Source organism: Agrilus planipennis, unplaced genomic scaffold, assembly GCF_000699045.2.
Source record: "Agrilus planipennis isolate EAB-ADULT unplaced genomic scaffold, Apla_2.0 scaffold182, whole genome shotgun sequence".
Classification (NCBI taxonomy): Eukaryota; Metazoa; Arthropoda; class Insecta; order Coleoptera; family Buprestidae; genus Agrilus; species Agrilus planipennis.
The window spans coordinates 92,202-113,632 of NW_020438964.1; the positions used below are offsets into that span (position 1 = coordinate 92,202).

At 36.0% G+C, this 21,431-nt stretch overlaps 1 protein-coding gene across 4 annotated transcripts in view; it reads right to left on the reverse strand.

The window, feature by feature from the left end:
* The window catches only part of LOC108742961, a 308,766-nt gene that overhangs the window by 71,633 nt on the left and 215,702 nt on the right, over positions 1-21,431 (reverse strand). Inside the window, exon 1 of one of the 4 annotated variants that reach the window (XM_018478332.1) lies at positions 260-311. The exons of the other annotated variants lie outside the window; for them this stretch is intronic. The gene's annotated coding sequence lies outside the window, so the exon portion shown is untranslated. Of the gene's footprint in view, positions 1-259; positions 312-21,431 lie in introns of those variants that run through there. 4 annotated transcript variants of the gene reach the window in all.

Below are 21,431 nucleotides of genomic sequence, written 5' to 3' on the forward strand. Positions count from 1 at the left end.
ATTGGTAATGACCCAACTGTTTGTCGACTGTGGAAGCCTTTATATACATTAAGTTAGTTTATAACGGTTTAAATAAAATATATATACTTAAATAGTTTCAATTGCTTGAAATTAACTGAAAAATTTTATTTCTTTGATATCAAGTTATCTATTGATATATATTTGATGTTAACTGATGTATTTTAAATGCTAGCAAAGGTCATACTAAGATATCAACCACAACAGCTAATGAAAAAAGATACTATTAGGTGTTTCATACCGATCAGCCAATAGGGTCGGTTGTTCCCACCGTGTAGAGTGGATGATCTTCTTAATCCCCTTTTAAGAATCAAGACAATGAGTTGGTGGTGATTGGGGCTGAGCAAAATGAGGCGGATGAAATGAAACCAGAAGAGGGTGAAAGGTTATCTGTGGAATATTACTGTATGAGTATTTGTTTAAATGATCCAAATAAACTACAAAAAAGCTTGGATCACGGCAGACCGAACCTGAATTGAACAGCTGTCCTCCCAAATGCTAAGCAATGGTCTAAATCTCTAAGTTCAGTTCAGTTCATATTCAGCTAATATACAAAAATGTTATACTTCATTTACTTTCTCTAGCGATTTGCCCCTTCCAATGTCTTGGATGAGCGCTGGCAAAATCGTAGGTAGGGACAACAAAGCTCACTATACTCTAGGCTCTTGTTCATTAAACTATGTATAGAATATATAAAGTTTGTTTATGGCCGCCTACAAAAATATGCCGCAATTTCAGCTGCTAACTTCTGTAGATAGCATATACTTGCCGAAATGCCCATTGAGTAAATGTGGATCAGAATATTTACTACGTTTCGATATGTTTATTTTAGAATTAAAGAAAATTTCTGGCCACTGGATACCGAAGTAACTGCTATTTTTATCAACNAAACTGAAGGTCACATCGCTACAGAAACTAATCGAAGTATACCTTGGGTTTAGTCGGTAATTTATCGAGATTACGTTGTGTTGACGAGATTAAACGGGATTGGTAGAAATAGATAACGTGAGGAAGTACTGTTCTCGTAATGCCCTTTGAGACCTGTACGCATAGTAAAAATGTTTTTTGCCTATTTTATAAAGTGACACCTTCATTTTGCAATTATGGGGTACTTAACCTTATTTGAGGGTATCACAGGTTGTTTGAAGGTACTTGCGAGCATTTTTATTCGTAGCGCACTGAAAATCCCATATAAGTATGTAGAAAATTTCAAGGATGTATGCATGTCGTATTTTTTTTGTTAGGAATTTGTTTTGTTCATTATATTATAAAATATTGGTCTTTTTTCATCAACCTACCAAATAAGCTTTCAGGAGCTCAGGATAACTTTTCCATTTTCATCATATATATGTGCTATTCACCGAAACTTTCACATGTTACACTTTCTCATTTGTTATTTATCAGGTCGTCTGTATTTACAGCTCACTCTGACTCAAGCAATTCAATATCAGTTAGTATAATTTTATTTCTTATTTTCCGCTTCCTTTTTTCGTCATTGAAGTCACGTGTATGAAGAAACCGAACCAATTGCAGTCCCAAGCGAATAGACAAAATGTTTATGAAGTTTATCGACTGAATTGAAAATTATGTTGATATTTTTTGCTTTCCAGAAAAAAAGTGCTATGTCGTTTCTTTTAGGGAATGGGAAAACAATAAGGAACCGTACTCTCATCTGACAAGACATATTTTTGACACAAGCATTTATTTGACATTTATTTCAAAAAGTATTGTGCTCAATTTTAAGGAAGATCCAAAAATTTTGCGAACCTGAAAATAATTAATTGCTTGAACTGAAGTTGAACAGGGCATGTCAATTATTTCATGGGCACTATAGCTTTCCTGTATACTACAGGATAAAAAAGTGACAATGTCAGTTTTTAAAAGTTAAGAACCGTCTGATTTTCTTTTACTTTACTTTGCTAGGTTTTTTATATATTACCCTACCTCTACATTTCCACAGGATGTTTCTCAAATAAGTAGCAAAATTTGAAGGATGTTAACTAAATGCAATAGGGAATCGCTTTGTGATTAAAGGAGCGTGATTAAGGAAATATGTATGAAAACCAGACGAACTTGCAATTCGAAGCCGGCCCTGGGCGTGAATTGGCAACTTATAGAGAAATTGTTATAACAACTAAACAATTAGATCGATGAAAAGTGTAAACAGTGAACGTTGAGGAACAACTAATAAAGTAAATATCACCAGCATACTACTACGCTACTACTCATAACAATGTTTAGACGTCCATTGCAATAACAATAAATTAAATAACTACTTCATTTATCACTGATAGTGTGCTAGTGTGCAGTACTGTTTAAAGTACACCTCGACATGATATTAGGAACACAAAGTTATGTAAACTTTAATAGGTGAATTAGTATCTTCTGAACAGGTAATAGTAATTTTATTAAATTTCAAAACAATCACTGAGGTATTACTACCCACCAATAGGTCCATTCTCTCTTAGAAAAAATTAATTACAACACCAATAAGCACATACACACATTAATATACTGTTTCATACAACCCCATACAAAGACGTCAAACAATAGATCAGGACCTTTACGTTTAGTCTAGCGTACAATACAATAATACTCTGCACTGACCTATGACATTAACACATTGACTTACTTCTAATAATTTCGTCTGTCTACATACCAAATACGTCTACAACGTTAAAAGAACAAAGAACTACTCTAGACTGACTGTAGACATAAACATCTTCATTCACACTTAATCTAATCTAATAAATAAGAAACAATTCATAAATACAAAGATAGAAAATAAATAAAACACGGATGCTGGTAAGTAGCAACTAATTGAATGCGGCGTTGCAATTTCGTACTTCCTTCCGTGATCATACCAGGGCCGGACTAGCCGTTGCTTGTAGATACTTTCAAGTACGTTTTTCTCGTGAACGGTGGACTTTCGGACCACCAAACATCTACTTAATTTTCTTATTTTATAGTATCTTATCAATTTCCGAAACTTATTTCAGAAACATATCCTGTACGTATAAATAAAGTTGAAATGTCAGTCCGTAACATCGAAATAAACGTCTTTCTTCAAACTCATGTGCTATTAGAACACAACCATTAAAAATTGTCTATGCCTACAAGCTAATCTTCGAAACGACTGAACTAATTTCGAATAAGCTTTACAAACATGAAGAGGAAGTCAGGTCAGGAGTAATCTAGTCTACATTTTGTCTGTTTGTCTATTTGTACAAGGCGTGGATACAATGTAGTTATTAATATCATTCAAACATTAGACAATGCGAATTATATACATTAAATTTAATAGAAGGAGGAGGATGTTTTTACAAAATATTTATTCCCTCATTGCGTAGCCTTATCCCGTATCATTCGATGTCGGCTCCCCTCGTTATTTTTCTCAGTAATCTTCAGGTCTTCTCATTTCTTGTTCATAACACCTAAGACATACTTCGTCGAAGTCGAAAAAGTCGAGAGTTGTGAGTCGAATTCAAGATCACAAAAATGCAGGGCGGTGAGACGGCTCACCGTCTTCACTCACTCTGTGACAGTTCCCTGCCATTTATACATTATATTCTAGCGAGCACGAGTGTGTTTGTGTGCGATCGGGCGCACGTGTGCTTGAACAGCTTATCGATTCGCCGACTAGCCGCGGGCGCCTTTCTTCATGTGCGTCGTATTTGTAAATGTATGTGTCGTACCTGCGTTCTGGGAAAGCAGTTAAACAGTTCAAAGAAAAAATAAATTATCCGGATGTTTCCAGAAGGTTCCAGAAAGTAAACAAAAGAGTATTTAAAGGAAGAGACGACCGCCGAGAGGAAGAGAAACAAATTGACCGTTGCAGAAGTGAACCCAGAAATAAATTGACAGTGATAGCAGTGAAATAAATAGCGCAGTGAATAGTGACATACCAACACTACTGTAAGTAAGTAGTTTTTGTCGTTATCAGTCTTAGAAGTTAATTTTGTTAAACCCAGGAACATTACAATATTACAGATGTAGCTAGTAAGCTATTCACTCTTGAGGTGTTTCTTTCTTGTTACAATAGCATATTGTGCGACGTCACTCTCCTTTCTTCAGATTTATTTCGGCTCAAATAGTATTATCTGTGTGCGAAACAAGCCAAAGAGAAAATCCTTTCAGGAGCTTCGAACCCGGAAACCGGCAAAATTCTCATGCGGAAGAGCGCTCAGCGCTATTGAAAAAGTTTTGGTCCCTGCCCACTCCTGATCTCAACTTTTCTTCCTCCTTAATTACGTTCATTATCGCCGAGACAATGATAAAAAGCGCTTGTTGTAATAGTTACTTATGTCTTAACTTCGATAGGTGGTAACATTATGAGTTAATTAATAGAATAACACCTTGCGGATATTTATTTTGTTTATGGTGGCAATATGGGTTCTTTTTCTGGAGATGGACTTTAAAAGAATTTATTAATTGAAAAACTGATTTTCTAGGTAAAGGAAGCAATAAATTAATTTTTATACCACCTGCAAAGCATACATGTGTTGTGTATTATCAGTACCTACCTACTAGTGTATTGCGGACTTTTCTTTCATTTCAGACTTTTGATAGAGAAAGTTTTTATTCGTCATTGTTGTCCTCTCTTAAAATAAAGGAGTGAAAAATTAACTTATCTTCCGAGTGAAATAAAAGTTTACTGATAAAACAGTTACTATTAACGATTAATTAGCCTGAGAATTAATCAGCTTTCCTTATTAATTCATTAGTTATTTTGTACTGATGTTGATCAGTTAAGTAATTCCCAGTTTTGTGACTAAAACTTATTTAAAGAAATCAAAGTTTTTTGTGACTGAAAATTATATTGGAAAATAAGAAAGCATTACTAGAATTTAAAGCATTTTTTTGTCATTAAATTTCTTATATTTCAGTTAATTATTTTTTAATTACTCGTTGGTTCATTGGTAAAATGCTAGCCTGAGATCCGAAGCCAAGAATTTTTGGGGGAGAGGGGAGCGCAACAGTCAAAAAGTAGATGTTGTTGTATAAAAATGATGGTTATAGTTGATATAAGACCAAAGGACGCTTATACAATGTGTAACAGGAATAAGTACCGAGCTTGGGAGGGTGTAAACTAGATGCTATAAACAATCTCACAGTGAGTTTAGCAGCGTGATTAAGGGCAATTTTTTTTTTAAGAAAATTATAACAGTTTACAACTCGAATCCGGTCCTGTGGGTGAATTGGCAACATAGGTATCTAGCGAATAGCGCAGCGCGATAAAAACTGCATCTACATGAATAGAGAATGTAAACATTGCCGATTATTAAACGTCTAAGATAAACACGAATAATTTAATACTACACATTATGTTTGGACTAAATAAATTAAATAAGTGTATTACATGCAGCAAAATGTAAATGTACGAAAAAAAAACTGTCTCATTAACATTGGACATAATCAAAAGCCCCCATCTCCACTTTGATTTTGCATATTTATTTTTAAGTGGTTTATACATATTCAATTAGCATACTAATTAATTTGCACTGCTGTTATATATCATAATTAGTGACAATGGACTGATTCTTTTTTAGAGAGTATCCTAATTATAAATTCTCAAATAATTTAATTTAGCTTCGATTTTTGATGTCACAATTACTTAGCGATTATAACTAGTTTACCGCGTATAATAATTTTGTGTGCACGATATATCATACTATTACTGCGGTTGTTATTTATTGATTAGTAAACGGCAATTTTCAATTATAATGTTAATTTGGCAGGTGTGATTCGACTTCATGGTGAAATTCTATCCGTATTATTTCAGAGCTGGCTTATTTACGATCCGTCAGCGAGTTAATCACCAACAAGACATGTTAGCCACGTAGGAAATGCATAAAACAAATGTTAATAAACACCGTGGTTTCTAAATTCGTACAATCTGTCTGTATGTTGTGTTACACTGATTGTATCAACGTTGGTTCAGTTGAACTGCAGAATATCTAAGTACGAAATTTACAATACATTATCCAAAAGGAGTCCTGTTTCTCTTACACTAGTAAAACTGTCAAAATAAAATGTGTGCTGGGACATATAGTAGAAGTAAAACTTCAAAGGGCAAGTGGAAAAACGAATGGCAACAAAATTTTTACTTCATGTTTTACGGGCAGATTGTTAATCTACTGCCGTAAAACTTCAAGTAAAAATTTGGTTGTCTACTATTGTTATCTACTATGTGTTCCAGCACACGTTTCGCTTTTACAATTTTACTGCAAATTATGATTTGGTTTTTACATAGACCGCAAATAAAGGCAATGATGTCCACCCACGTGGAGAGCAAAGGTATGAAAGCAACAGCTGAGCACAGCACACGCCGCCGAGACTCTAGCAGACTCCCTGCTCTCCGCGCGGCTGCGCATTATAACCATCTAATACAGCCGTTGCCCTCTCTCCGCCAGCGCTAGCCTTTCTATCCCTCCTCCGCTGGCGCCTTTCTCCACATGATATACCGTTTACCCTCTCCACGCAGCCATAACGCTTTTTAGTGACAGAAAAAATTGCAATACCCTCTGTCTATATATAGAAATTTCATTTCAAAATGATTCGTGTTCAAATTAACATTATAAAATTTTGATGAAAAAGTCAAATGCTTATAACGTGGATCTTACTTTACTCTTTTTAAATTTACATTACCCAACGTTACTTAAACGTTAAATATTATGTTGATTATTAGAAGAAAGTGAAGTGACTTGTAGAAGTGGCATTGTTTATGCAGGCTTCAGTTTTATAAGGCAAATCGTTTGATCGCGAATCCAGATTCACACAAGCTCATTGATATATAATGCGTTATAATTGTTACGCAGGCTTTTACTAGTCTGTCTCACCAATCGAGACGACTGTTTTTGTTACTACGAATTATTACGATTGCTACGTCTTATTAACTGTGGAAATACCAAATGCTACTACAAGTGTTATACCTAACCCGCTGAGAAGGGACGTAAAAACGAGCGTCATCCGGAAAACTAAGCCTGGTCAATATGATTAATCAAGTTATAAGTTCAGAAGTTGGGTGTTGATCGGAGAAGATTTTACTGGAGGGCAGAAACCGGAACAGTGGTAAATAATCCCTCATCATGGCATTTTGAATTCAATAAGGAATAACGTTTTATTTGCACTAGAAAAAATAGTTCTGGGGCAAAGTGAATTACCGCAGTGGCACTAGGTATTCTAATAAATGCATTTCCAAAAAAAATCAGTTTCTTTTTTGTCACCTAAAAAGAGAGGCCCTTAGGATTGGAGACAAAGGTGTACAATATTGATAAGCTGCTGGATCAACCTTATGGCGAGGATTGGATGAAACTTCTACAACTCACTATTTAAAAAAGCCTGCCGTTGTATGTAAAGAAAATTTTGGAAGTATGCCAAAACCAAACTGAAGATGTTCCTGTTTGCAATGTATATATACTACGAGTTTCATTAAATTCTAACACAAACAATGTTCTTTTCCTTACATTAAATGAACGTCAATTTAAAAAAAATGTAACGTAAATTCTACTTTAAATTCTGAGTTGAAACTACAATTATGTCAATACAGCGTCTTTTATGCCATACTGGCAATTCTTAATGCCATATCTACCAATTTAAATAAGTCATTTTGACGACAGCAATTGTAAAAATGACTGCAACCATATTGTACCTCTGACTTTAGGTAATGTTATCAGTACCCGAAATTAAGTCATTCCAACAATGACATTAGTGTTATTTCGGCTACTTTCAAAAAGTAATTATTGACTGAAAGTAATGATGTCAAGTTGACTCAAAATTGCAGGAACCAAAATTTGGAGTCAGTCTGACTTTAAATTTTTTATAGTGTAAATGCCGACTCAATTCGTCAATTAAAGGTTAAATATTGCCACTCACCGACACAACTGATTCAAAAGTTGTCAGTCAGATCGATTATTCGATGTATCTCGACCGTTTATATTTGCGTACCTACAGAATTTAATGGTAAAGGGTGAAAAACATCAGGATACTCCATTAGCTATTAACCAATACTTCGACTCAGGTGTGAAATGGCAATTAGCTAATCAATTCTTAAAAATAATGAAATTGATTGTCTGGGTCCACCAATCTAAAAAGTAAAGAATGCTGAATGAATTACATAAACTGCATCGACACTGCCACAGTTGGACAGAGTTAAATTATTGTCGAGTTGAAATAAACATTAAACCTTTCCGTGTTTTATTACCACAGGGTGAGCTATGTGTCGGACCATTTATATACGACCACCATATTTTGTTTGCAAATATATTGTCTTTTGTTTAATTCCTTCACACTTAACTTATTCTTGTATTTTGCGGTAATAGCAGTAACTTTGCTGATAGAACAGTAATTACGAAAGGTAGGCTACTACACACGTGCAGTTGACCTGTCTGTGTGTCAACTGTTGCGAAGGTCACGAGTAGGTACAGTTGGGATATATCTTCTTTCTTGTTTCCACTTGGGACTGTAGTCATTTGATGCATTTTATACACACTTTATAACCGCATGGTTTGAATAATATCTTTAAATAAGCATTTTTTCTTTATTAAATTCTTGAGAGTGTTGAACTTTTTTAATGTCAGATGTTGGCAACATGCTTAAATTCTGCTTGTCTGTATCTCTTTCTGTTGTACATTAATTGATGTAATATTATTCCTTTTTCCTTATCAGTGTCTGCTGCAATTCCTATCTTACATCTCTAATCTAATTAGTAAGTTGAAAGAAGAAAGCAAATGCGGCAGTTTTATTGCGGACTATGCCAATTTTGAACGTCCCAACTATATAAGGGCGACAAAATAGCGCGGCTGTCAAATTGGCAATTGTTCTTAACCATTGATGGTTCCTTAACTGAGGAGCATTGTGTGCATACTCTTTACATCCCGTACGTTGTGGAGCTATCACGAGATGAACTCTACACTGTCTGCCGATGTTAGCTTGCAAATACTCCGGAATACTGAGCTGACATAGTATATTTCATTACAAATTTGATCATACTGTGAAGATAAGAATGATTTAGTCCAGTTCTACAGGTCTATCTAAAATTCAAAATTTTTATTTTTTTTTTTTTATACCCCTCACGACCATGTATACACCTTTTTGCCTTTACTCATTTTAATATTAAGAGTGTCAACAATATTAAACCGCATTTATCCACAATTTCTGCTTAGATACATTAATCGTGCGCAAGCCAAAAATTGTATTTAGGAAATCCATAAAGATGCTACTTCTGGATACTTTCATTTAAGCATTTAGTGAGTTCGTGGATCCATTATAATCAAAAGTTTCAGCTACATCTTCATCAACTTATGCTACTTCTATGTTCGCGAACGGTTAATTTAGAAATTTGAAAAAGGTTGTTAAAGGTGTATGTTTGTACGGGTGCGAAACATGGACAGTGGGAGCAGCGGAAAAGAAAAGATTAGAAGCGTTCGAAATGTGGTGTTACAGGCGAATGATGAGGTATTAGAAAGAATGGAAGAACAGGGGACTCTATGGAAGTCAATAAGAAATAGGCCTGATAGGTTAGTAGGACACCTTCTCAGACATGAAGGTCTAGTCAGAGTCATATTAGAGGCAGAAACGGGAGTTAGGAGGGGTAGAGGTAGACCTAGATTAGATTCAGTTCGCATATATTTAAGGATGTGGGTTGTTTTAGTTTTAGGGAAATGCGAAGATTAGCTCAGGATAGGAAAGAGTGGAGGTGCGTGTCCAACCTGTCTCAGGACTGACGACCTTATGATGATGATGATGTCACTGAATTTAGCATACGACAGAACCCTTTCAACAATGTTTTAAATCCATCTGCCATATTGGTATGTTCTATACAACTGATCGGAGTTTCGTTCATTCTCAAATCCAATTTCCGTTTCGTCGAGTTCTTCTTCGTTTAACGAACTGCCTCTTACCTATTTATTTGACATGTTGTGGTGGAATATTGAATGAGAGTATTCTAGTTTACTTTATCAATATGCTATGTACGTATATACGTACCTAGATATACCTCTACGTGCACAATCGTGCATGTGTGCGCGACTAAGATACGTGTCATACACATAGACGATGGGCTTTTGCATCTGATGTAATATGTAGCAAGCCTGTCTTTCGACTAAGCTCAAACACTCGTCTTGACAGATCTTCACTAAAGTACGTGGCAGCAGCAAGATAAGTTTAATCAAGTGCCAATATCCACCTGTGTAAATACTCAACTATCGTCGAAGCAGTGCATTCTAGATTCGACTACTACTACTACTAATTCCAATTTAGTTTCAATGTAAACCTTAGTAGGGTGCAGCTACGAAAAGAATAAAGTGATGACAAAAGAGCTACTTGAAATAATAAAGACAGGCAAATTAGAAATAAGCAATAGTTATGAATACGTACTTGCTCATTCTTTAGTATAGACGGAGTGTTTCTAAAACAAGTAGTAAGCTTTCAGTGGGTGATATGACATTATTAAATGAGAAAACCGAGTAGAGAAAATTAAGTAAATGTTTGGTAGTTCGAAAAATGTATTTGTAAGAACAGAAAAGTGTCAGTCCGGCCCTGGTGGGATCACACAGGAAATACGCCGCTAAATTAGTAGCATATGTGTTGTATTTCATTTATGCTTTTGTGCTCATGCATTCTTTGTTATTTGCTAGTTAAATGAATCGATAAATTACAGGGCGATCAATAATTTGGAAATTTTGAGCACTGACGCTCAAGGAACTTCAAGGAAATTCCGACTTGACACTAAATTCTCGTAAAAATGCGGTATTTACGCTAAAAGCGATTTACTAATGAATAATTACAGTCGGAATCATTAATCTACACATAAAGTAACATTGCGATGTTCAATTTGATCCTACGCAATTTTTATGAAATTGATTTTGTACCGAAACTGGTCTGGAGTACGTACCTAACCAGGACGACTTTTTTTCCGAACAAATATGTCCTTGTGGTTTTTTTTGTTCCTTTGACATTTTGGGCATTGCCAGGTCTCATTACTATTACCATTTGTTATTTTCGAATAGAAAAAGTATTCCCGAAGATAATCACTAGCGGAAAATTTCAACTGTTTGAAGCTAATTTCCTCTGGCAATTTCCCGTCATCATAAAGTTTGTTTTTTCTTTCTGACTTACCCTCTAATCACAAACGTCGATTTTTCGGGTGATACTAATTATATATTTATAATCTATTTTTCCTGTTCTGGTATTTTCAATACGACTGAGTGAATAAGATTATTCTTTTATGAATCCTAAAGGCAAGCAGAAATAAAATGATTTTCAAAATACCTATATCAAATGTGTTGGTTTATAAGAACTATTTGAACAGTTGAATGAAGTAATGGAACAATCGAAAAATTACGGAAATACAAAAAATATGAAATATTAATTGGTAAAAATGATCATAAAAACACTTGAAATACAGAGGAGTACAATGAACACTTTCAATTTTGTAATAGAAGTATTAATTTATAAGAAAAACAAATGTAATAAGAATTTCTGTGACATAAAATTTGAAATCATGACCTGATTGTGTAGATGGATGCTTTTCTAAACAATTTACTAGTGACCAAATCTAAATTCGTCGAGTTTACTATTTGCTACGCTTCAATAGACGTTAAAATCCTCACAGGATTTCTGCAAGTGTTTTACTTGGCGACTTCGTTTACCTCTTCACTTTGTTACCTCACCCAAGTTCAATTTATCAATCGATTTAGATACAATTTCTTTAAATCCGCTTTTCTTTTAACAAAACTACTCCACTAACTTTAATACTTTCAATAATCAATTGTTTACGCATGATAAGTGCTCAAAACTTTACATAATTTTATTTACCACTTCTCTGTTTTTATTCAACTTTTTTATAGGATGTATAATTCTTGAGTGCTATAGGCCGTGATCGGTAGCAGATACCTCTTCATTCTATTACCTCTCTCATGCTCAATTTATCGATTCTTTAATTCTGCTTTTCATTTATACAAACTAAACACTTCACCAACCGTCTCGGCAACCCCTTACGCATGCAGTCTTCAAAATTATTAAGTATATCTTTTTTTATTTGGTTAGTGATTTATCGCACTTGTCTATGGCGTGCCGATGAAACCTAATAATTTCGAAATATTATACCTACCATAATTTTGTTTATTACTGTTCATCTTCGCTGACTTCTTCTACTTCGCTTCTGTTTATGTCTTCTATTTCCACTTCTTCACTATTTTTATTTTTATGAATTTATTATGACCTTGACAGAAATTAATTGAAACTTGCTGGAAAATGATTTAGATCCTCGCCAATGGGGTTAGACTTTACACAATGAAATTTATTTCAGTCTGCAGCTAGTCCGATTCCAGATGAACATCTCAGTTCTATTTTTCTGCAATTGTAATGATGAACATGCCGACCACTTTCCGTTATTTTTCTCTCGGAAGATAGGTGAAAATGAAATATGTAAAGAACCTTTTCTAAGCATTTTTCCTTCACAAAAAATTTTTATATTAATCAAAATCAATGTCAAACCAATACTTTACGAGATATTTGTACTTGTATCTTTTGTCTAGCTGTCTTTATGGACTTTTGAGTAATTATTTGCAAAGTCAGAAGTTACAGAAATTCGTGTACGTATTAAGTTACTGGACTATTAAGTAATTATATGATCCTGTACGTATATTTTAGTAAAACTCGAGGAACTCGCTAAATCACGGTAAGGAATTCGAGTACGTTAAATTACTTGAACGTATTTCGTTTTTCCCACACGAAAAGGTTTTGTAAATAGCCGTGTCAATTCTATCAAAGGCTTCAGGGCCCGTCCGTTAATTACAACCACTAAAGGCTTCACTGTTCCCATTCTTATAAGACTGTTAATTGCCGCTGATCATTTTCGTGATCGACGATTGAACGATTCGATTGGTGAAATCAGTTTCTTGATTGCGTTCTGTAATTGCCCATCGGGCGGAAAATTCACAATGGAACTAAAACGTTTTTCGGACTTTCTTCAGTCAAACGTAATGGGGCTCGTTGGTAGGTGGGTAGGTTCAATAGCAACTTTCGTAAAAGTTCAATTCTAAAGGGACTAATGACCTCAGAATCAGGAATGGCCACACATAGCTTCTAAATTCAACAATATTGTACTTGTCAGGTAATAATGAGGTGATGTTTTAATAACTAGTTGAACCCGTTCAAATTTGGACCGATGCAGATAGAGTATCACACTTACATTGTAATCGTATTGATACGATAACTTAATAGAATTCCTTTGTGCATTTTCACCCTTGCTTTATCAACAATAATCTTAACTTAAAATACTTAAAATCAAATGAAAGATGTTTCGTGAAAGCAATATATTACCACTTGCTTTCTGTCAGACTCCCTCCCCCAGATTTCCGAACATTTTATAGTAAAATTCCGTACTTTCCCAATGACGTTGAAATTTAGAACCCAACTCTGCGACTATAATTTTATTTATATATTGTTCTTCTATGTACGAGGGTGGATTGATAAGTTTCCGGCCTAACCAAGAGATGACGCCACTAGGCCTACCTTGAGGTGACATTCTATAGTACCATCCTTGGATAGCTTGTAGCTATAGTTTCAGCCCGATCTCCTTGCTAGTGTAGGTTTGACAGCACGCTGAACAAGACGCCTCTGTGGTTTTCGTAAAAATGGAAAAGCAGGAAAATCGTGCTGTCATCAAATACTTTTATTTGAAGGGGTTAACGCCGAAGGAAATTAAAAAAGAGATGGACTCAACACTGGGGACATCCTCCCCGTCATATTCAACCGTTAAGCAGTGGGTTTCCGAGTTTAAAAAGGGTCGTGTGAGCACCTCTGATGGGCCTCGCTCAGGACGCCCCGTTGAGGTCACAACTCCAGATATGATCGAAAAAATTCATCAAATAGTGCTGGGAGACCGCAGATTGAAAGTGCGTGAGATAGCTGAGACCTGTAAGATGTCATATGAACGTGTGCAACATATTTTGCACCAACATTTGCATATGGAAAAGCTCTGTGCAAGATGGGTGCCGCGTTTGCTAACAGTCGACCAAAAATTGATTCGAAAAAACATTTCTACCGCAAATTTGTCATTGTATAAGCGTAATCCAAGCGAATTTTTGCGTCGATTCGTAACCGTTGACGAAACGTGGGTCCACCACTACACTCCTGAAACCAAAGAACAGTCTAAACAGTGGATTGGACCAGGGGAACCAACTCCAAAGAAGGCAAAAACAATTTTTTCGGCGAACAAGGTTATGGCTACTGTTTTTTGGGATGCAAGAGGTATTATATACATTGATTACCTTGCAAAGGGTAATACTATCACTGGTCAATACTACGCAGACTTATTGCAACGTTTGAGCCACGAGGTGAAAATTAAACGACCTCATCTGGCGAAGAAAAAAATCTTGTTTCATCACGATAACGCACCAGCGCACACGTCAATCGTTGCGACGGCTAAAATCAACGATCTAAAGTTTGAATTGATGCCGCACCCTCCTTACTCTCCAGACCTAGCCCCGAGTGACTATTTTCTGTTCCCTAATCTCAAAAAATGGCTTGGCGGTAAGAGATCAGTTTCGACAAAATACAGACCACTTCGAATTATTTTAATCAAAACCGACTTTTCGAATCTCATATACAGTACTTCTTCAGGGTGAGTTTTTTAATTAAAGAATTAAATTACACAGATATTGAGAGATTATGTTGAGAAATAAAAAAAAAAAAATTTTTAAAAACCTTGTTTTTCTTGGTCAGGCCGGAAACTTATCAATCCACCCTCGTATATAAAAAGAAAAGTCCGGCCTCACGGACTTGACAACGCTCAGGCTGAACTGAAAGATAGCTGAAGTTTTGCACAGATGTTTCACTTATGATGTATATAATGAAGAAAGAAGATTTTTCAAAATTCAACCCCTAAGGTAATGAAAAGGGATAACAATGTTTTAATGGAATATTTTTGTTTGTAGTAAGATTTATGTGAAACTTGTTCTAGTATTCTTTGACATAAATAATAAATGAAATGGAGCTGCTACTAGAAAGTTTTATGGAGAAACAATATTAATTTCTGAGGTCATTAAACGAGAAAAGCCACTGGCTAAGGCTAATACTAAATATATAAATTAGAGTTAAAAAAAGACATGTACCTACTAGCTAGGTAATTATAACTTCTAAACCACGACTATCATTTAAAAATAATATGCAAATTCCTTCATTTGTGGCCGAAGTGCACAAGAGCCTCGTCATCAGTAAAAGCAAAACTTTTCAAAAGGCCAACTAACTCGGAAATTACTAATACAAGATTTAAAACTATTGATAGTTTTGAGATCATCATCATCATCGTCATCATTGGATCGTTATCCTGACGCGGCTGTATTACTTTCTACCTTGCTTTCCAGAAACAAAAACCTTTCTGAGCAATAGTCAAACCTAGATATACCTCTACCCCTCATGTTGCTGCTTCTAGTTGTCTCTAACTAGCCCTTCGCGTCTTAATACTTTTTGTTTCTAATTTATGTATCTGTCCAGAGGTGTGAGGTTCTTAGCAATTGGAAGGACACCGGTTCTACTCCGAACGCGGCTACCCTGCTCCAAGTTTTTCTGTGATTTCCTTGGACCACCTATTAGAAACCATAGCTTTATACAAACGCTGGAACGCTAATATTCCACAGACAATTTTTCAATCTCTGTGATTCTGTTTTAATTTCGTCTGTTTCATCTTTCTCATTCCAATAACTACCACCTACCCATTCCCACGATTCCCAAGAGGAGGCCCTCGCCTTCCATAGTCCACAGGGACTGCCCGTTTACCAGCATTAGCAGTTGGTGGGAATGAAACCCCCCAAAAGTAGTAAACGTAGGTAGGTACCTCTTTTTCTTCCTAACATGAAAGCTTGCAGTCTATTTTCGGATGTTCGCTCGCATTTCCTCATGTCATTATTTATCGTCAATTTGTAAATAGAGATTGTGTTTTGTTGATTATACCGTACATTCAGAATTTTCGTTTATGGGGTGGGACATCCCAGTGGTGATAAATTTTCAACACAAACCTCATTTTAACATTAATCGTCAACATTAACTGCTTAATTATTCTTATATGTGTTGGTGCAGCCGTTCCGCTTTCGAATATGTGAATTCCGAGGGAACTGGGTCACGACCCTTGTCACACTGCGCTGCCTGTCCCGACTGTCGCAACTGTTCTGTCGTGTCATGTCGGGAAGGACTGGGAACCAGACGGTGTATAAACCACAGCACGACTGCTGCAAGCATTTAGAGAGAATTAAAAATTAAAAGTCATTTTCATGACAGTACATAGATACATGGGCCTAAGTGGCACCGCCCTTGTGTCCTAAAGTACAGAGCAAAGGAAGCTAATTTGGAACACCGACCTAAAAGGATCACAAAGCCAAACCTTTCAGGTATACATAACTGGTTATAAAGGAGGAAAAAGTAGACTTCTTTATTCAAAAAGTAATAAGCTGCTTTATGATTTGATGTTACTATAAAGTCAAAAAGGATTTTAACTAAAGCAGCAAAATATATAGAAGCATAACTAAATCGACTTTTTCTAAAAAATTCAAAATGCAGGATGTAGCACGACAGGTCACACCCACTCTCAACTCAAAAAATCGTCGTCACACTTCATTTATGTGATCCAGAATTAGACCAGAATCCAAGTGGTGAATATCTTCTATTCGTATAAAATAATTCGAAGTGGTCTGTATTCTGTCGAAACTGGCAGACGCGGATCCCGATTTCGATCTTTTTGGATCTCATCAGCGCTTCGCAGGCAGCTCCGACAGAACACAGACCAACTTTTACCTGCTGCCTTAACAGCGCGTTTTACAAAATACGACAAATGGCGCTGTAAACGCCATCTGTAGTACAGTGCTACATTTTAGGATTCGAATCCGAAGTGGCCTGTATTCTGTCGACAGAATTCGTTTCAGGATGTAGATATCCATATATTTAAATGGACCTTGTTGGATCATACGCAATCCTAAAATGTAGCATCGTACTACAGATGGCGTTTACCACGCCATTTGTAGTATTTTCTAAAACGCGCCGTTAAGACAGCAGGTAAATGTTGGTCTGTGTTCTGTCGGAGCTGTCTTCGACGAGCTGATGAGATCCAAAACGATCGAAATCGCGAACCGCGTCTGGCAGTTTCGACAAAATACAGACCACTTCGAATTATTTTAATCAAAACCGACTTTTCGAATCTCATATACAGTACTTCTTCAGGGTGAGTTTTTTAATTAAAGAATTAAATTACACAGATATTGACATTTATGCCTCAAGTGCATATGAATATAATATAAACAAATTAAAAAGGTTGTATAGATAAAACTAATAATTAATATAATAAAATTACAATAAAATACTTAATTGAAACATTTGAAGTTGATATAAGAAAATAAACAATGGAGCAGTTAAAAACCACGTGGTGAACAGTAGACAGTAGACTTCAAATTTATTTAATTTCCGTTTGTTTTTCTTTAATAACAGTTGCTAATTTCAAGTTATCTTTAACGTTAAAACTTGTTCTTTTGTAAAGTGAACATAAATGGTTTTTGTTGCAACAATGATTTACGGATATATGAGTTGGTCGTTGGTAGGATTTGAAAGGCAAGTTTCAAAACAAGGCACGAAAACCGGGGTTAGGGGCGACATTTTGGGTATTTAATTTTCAGTTGATGAATGCTTTTAACCGGGGCACGTTCTTCTGTGGTTTGTTAATCACGTACCCGAGATAAGGCAAATTAAGAGAGAGGGACATTTTATTGTTACATGTCTGCTGTCGAAACTACACTGCCGACCTCGGAATTTTGAGAAAGTTTAATTGCAGTCCGGGTTCAACCATTGTCCAAGGCAATTGATCACGTACTACTGACTTTTGGAATGACCGATTGTTTTGAGAAATTAATAGAGCACGGGGGAGAAAACTTCATTTATTAATCAATCAGAAGTAGACAAGAAAAATTAAAAAATGATATTTAAATGTTAAGCATCAGTGATAACAACTCCCCTAGTATTAGATACTTAATATCAGAGATGCGATTTATTTGAAATACTTACTTGCATTTAAAATGCAAATACAAAATAAAAAATACTTATTTTAGGTTAGAAGCGTTGGAAACGTGGGGTTACAGGCGAATGATGAGGACACAGTGGATAGAGAAGGTTAGAAATGAAGAAATATTAGAAAGAATAGGAGAACAGAAGAAAAAAGAGAATAGAAGCCAATAAGAAATAGGCGAGATAGGTTAGTAAGGCACCTTCTCAGGCATGAAGATCTAGTCAGAGACATATTAGAAGCAGAAACGGAAGTTAGGAAGGGTAGAGCTAGACCTAGATTAGATTACTGTTCAGAAATAGTTAAGGATATGGGTTGTTCTAGCTTTAGACCGAGCGGCATGGCCTAGAGGTTTAGACCATTGCTTAGCATTCGGGAGGACGCCGGTTCGATTCCGAGTCCGCCTGCCTTTGTCCAAGTTTTTCTGTAGTTTTCTTGGATCACTTAGGCAAATGCTGGGGCAGTAATATTCCACAGATAATCTTTTATTCTCTTTTGTCTTCATTTCGTCTCAACTTTCTCACCCGAACCACCACCCACGCGTTCTCACGATTCCTGAAAGCAGGTTGGAGAGCCTTCCGCCCTACCTTTCGGCACACTCCGGAGGGACTGCCCGCCCACCAGCATTACTGGCTGGTGGGCATGAAACACCCTAAAGTTTTTTTTTCTAGCTCTAGGGAAATGAGAAGATTAGCGCAAGATAGGAAAGAGTGGAGGTGCGTGTCCAACCAGTCCTAAGACTGACGACCTTATGTTAATGATAATGATTTTTATCTTGCATTTAATTACTTTTTGAGAAAAGCATTTTGTGTTTTATTTAAAATACCTTTCTAAACGTATTTTCTATTTCTAAAATGCAAAAGTTGAAGGTTTTGCTAGTATCACCGATCAAACATTATATAAAATGATGAATGAAAGTTGCTCACATTGGCCATTGAAGGTATTAGAAGCATAAAAAGGGGACAAAGAGACATTCCATGAATGCCTTCTAATTGTTTAACAAAAGAGAGTTCAAAAAATTCTAAACTCCTTGGCAATGGATAATCTAAAATATTGGATCGATATTGTTTTCCAGGTTCAATGTCATGGTTCATGGAATTTTAAAGTTCCAAATTGATATCAGCATCCGCCAAATCACTACTTACCGTACCTTTAGCAAGGAACTACGAAATTCTATGAATTACTACAAAACAGCTCGCAAAATAATATCGAATTTATATATGCCAAATGTGTAGAACTGAAAACTACAAGATATTGAGGTGTGCTAACAAATGCGTATAATTCAAGATTCTTGGAAAACGATTCGAAAAACTTATTAGAGGAACCCAAAGCTAATGAAGTATGGATTTCATTTCATTGTTTTATTACAATGTATAAAAAATCCAATTAAAACGGGTGACAAAGGCAAATAAGGAAGTATATAGAAGAATTATTTGTTACTGAACTGAAGAAACTATAACGGAAAGATAGAAAAACTATACTTGAGTCACTTTAAATAGAAAAATATGAATCATGCTTAATCTTCGCAACTGATGATATACGAGGGTGGATTGATAAGTTTCCGGCCTAACCAAGAGATGACGCCACTAGGCCTACCTTGAGGTGACATTCTATAGTACCATCCTTGGATAGCTTGTAGCTATAGTTTCAGCCCGATCTCCTTGCTAGTGTAGGTTTGACAGCACGCTGAACAAGACGCCTCTGTGGTTTTCGTAAAAATGGAAAAGCAGGAAAATCGTGCTGTCATCAAATACTTTTATTTGAAGGGGTTAACGCCGAAGGAAATTAAAAAAGAGATGGACTCAACACTGGGGACATCCTCCCCGTCATATTCAACCGTTAAGCAGTGGGTTTCCGAGTTTAAAAAGGGTCGTGTGAGCACCTCTGATGGGCCTCGCTCAGGACGCCCCGTTGAGGTCACAACTCCAGATATGATCGAAAAAATTCATCAAATAGTGCTGGGAGACCGCAGATTGAAAGTGCGTGAGATAGCTGAGACCTGTAAGATGTCATATGAACGTGTGCAACATATTTTGCACCAACATTTGCATATGGAAAAGCTCTGTGCAAGATGGGTGCCGCGTTTGCTAACAGTCGACCAAAAATTGATTCGAAAAAACATTTCTACCGCAAATTTGTCATTGTATAAGCGTAATCCAAGCGAATTTTTGCGTCGATTCGTAACCGTTGACGAAACGTGGGTCCACCACTACACTCCTGAAACCAAAGAACAGTCTAAACAGTGGATTGGACCAGGGGAACCAACTCCAAAGAAGGCAAAAACAATTTTTTCGGCGAACAAGGTTATGGCTACTGTTTTTTGGGATGCAAGAGGTATTATATACATTGATTACCTTGCAAAGGGTAATACTATCACTGGTCAATACTACGCAGACTTATTGCAACGTTTGAGCCACGAGGTGAAAATTAAACGACCTCATCTGGCGAAGAAAAAAATCTTGTTTCATCACGATAACGCACCAGCGCACACGTCAATCGTTGCGACGGCTAAAATCAACGATCTAAAGTTTGAATTGATGCCGCACCCTCCTTACTCTCCAGACCTAGCCCCGAGTGACTATTTTCTGTTCCCTAATCTCAAAAAATGGCTTGGCGGTAAGAGATTTGCGGACAATGAAGAAGTAATCGAAGCTGTAAATGGTTATTTTGAGGAGCTTGACGAATCAGTCTATAGAGATGGCATTAATAGACTGGAACACCGCTATGAGAAATGTATCAGCCTTGGAGGAGATTATGTTGAGAAATAAAAAAAAAAAATTTTTAAAAACCTTGTTTTTCTTGGTCAGGCCGGAAACTTATCAATCCACCCTCGTAGTTTGCCACTATTAGTCTAGAAAAACCCCAATATTTGAAAAATGAGTAAATGCCTGCAGATTGCTCATATTAGCATCAACCTTCGGAAAAAGGCGATGCTTTGATGTAAGAAAAAGATGTTAATAATACATACGCACTTTTATGGTACATATTCGACATAACAAACTGAGCAATTTTGGAAAAACCTTTTTATCAACCATGCGATCCATATGGAAATGGTACAAAACGTGATTTATAAATATGCAGAATCCTACAATAAATGCTAACATACAATGGGGTACGCAACTATCTAATATTTAGGCGATCGAGGTGTCAATGGGTCAAAGTTATCGACAATAACATGACCATTTGATGAAATCATAGCATTATAAAATTGACTTTAAATCCGATTTTTCTGTTGTTATTATTATGTTTTTAGCGTTGGTTTGACTAGAGAATTCTACAAATATTAATTACAAATTTTGGTCAAGATACTTTGTAAAAAGAAAAACTGACGAACATCGAAAAGTCAGAGGGGAGAGATATGTCT